This window comes from Borostomias antarcticus, assembly GCF_949987555.1.
Source record: "Borostomias antarcticus genome assembly, chromosome: 2".
Classification (NCBI taxonomy): Eukaryota; Metazoa; Chordata; class Actinopteri; order Stomiiformes; family Stomiidae; genus Borostomias; species Borostomias antarcticus.
In genome coordinates, this window is record NC_140235.1 from 26101797 (window position 1) to 26103748 (window position 1952).

Consider the following 1952-nt stretch of genomic DNA (forward strand, 5'->3'; position numbering starts at 1 on the left):
TTCACAGGACCGTGCTGAGGGGCCCATCTGAATATTTGTATTCCTGTTAAAACATGGTGGAGCTTGTGCTAAACAATCTCTTCATGAGCTAGTGAAAGTAATGTTATTTATGTCCAATAGGTGGAGCTTAGGTCTCAGATAACCAAGACTGCAAACAGATTTGGGTTAGTCATGATGAAGTTACAATTGGGCAGGATTATTATGTTTCGATACTCAGGATACATGATCAGTAGATGTACATTTGCACATTTACAGTGTAGTGCACCTGATCATTCTCCTTTTAGCATATATTGATCTTGATATGTGACAAACGCCAGAGACACTTTGAATAGTTTTTATTTTCCCATAATTTTGAGTGCATATGTAAACAACCATACACATACAAATAAAATGTACAAACACTGTCTTTTTTCCATTTTGTAATTAAAACAAACTAGAGTTAAAATTTCCACAAGTGCGCAACTCAACCAAAGATATGGAAGGTGAAACATTGGAATGACCCTAGGTTCAGTATTTCTGAAGAATCAAGATGGAGACCAAGTAATGCAGGAAATAAGTAATGCCTTAAAGAAAACAATTAGGCTACTGGTGAGAATCTTGTCTCTGAAAAGTAACACTAATCTCATTTGGACTGGCTAACCTTAAAGATTGACTGAAGGTCAGATGACATTTTCAAACATTACATTACGAGGTGCAACTTCAATAAATGCCCTGACATTTAAGAGATAAAAAACATGGGTTTTAACCATTGAAAATAACTTAATAAGTACCACAATTTTCTCTCATTGGGGTGAAGGGGGTCGACTGATGGCAGCATTCCGTTCCAGCTCATCAACAATCACAGGTCTAATTCCTCTGTCGCTGAAATGGAAAATGGTGAGACAAAAATCCAGGAAATATAGTCGATATATTGAGTGAGTTTGAGAAATAATCGTGAAGAGGACATCCATAGCGTAAGAAGCCTCGGTGTATTCTATTGTTGTTTTCCTTCATGTATCACCTTGCGCCGTTTGCAGGGGAACTATATCATGTCAACTTTGTTTTGAAGCATATTTAGCATGCAGTTCTCTTAGCAATCTCTTGGCAAGACAGTCTATGAAATGCCTTGAAGCTTTGACTTTGACATCGTATAGCATCACAAATGCTGTTAGATTCTGTGGAGATTGTGAAAATAGGAATAGCCTTGAATTTTGAAATCCCACACACCTGACATTTCAAAAGGTAAACAAATGCAATATATAAAATAAGATCAATTCAAAGCAGTAGTTTGGGTCAATGCATGCTCATCCTCATGCAATCTCCATATTTGGGTAGAACTGGAACCCTTTTTTGAAATGTCAAAATTATGATTTTTTTTCCATGTATACAAATCAATCATTTTGGAATACCATGACGACAAATGTTGCCATGCTTTATTTGATATGCTAGCCACATCTGTCTGTCTGAAGGCGGTTTGTAGAAGGAAAGTGATACTTGAGTGTTAGTGTTCTTGAGATCTAGAGTTACATGAGATGCTTGTGGTCACTGGTGAGTTGTAAAGTGCTCCATACTCAGTCTCCTAACCTCTCTGTAGCAGGGGATTGACACATTTTAACCAGACCCTCCTTCATACAAACATACACACAAGCACAGACAGATGCATAATATGTCCCAGTTCTCAACTCTCATTTGTTTGACTCTCACACACACACACACACACACACACACACACACACACACACACACACACACACACACACACACACACATACGCACTACAGTAATGTGGCACTCCAAATCTCAAGAGAGAGCAATCCACCACTGTGCTACACTCTTTTGAAAGAAGGATGATGAATTCTGAATGTTTCTCATGTTAATTACAATATGCCAATGGTAACTGACCTCTTGATCTGCTTGTGAGTTCATATAATCAGTATGATTTAAATACGTACAGTATGACAAGGCAGAATAAG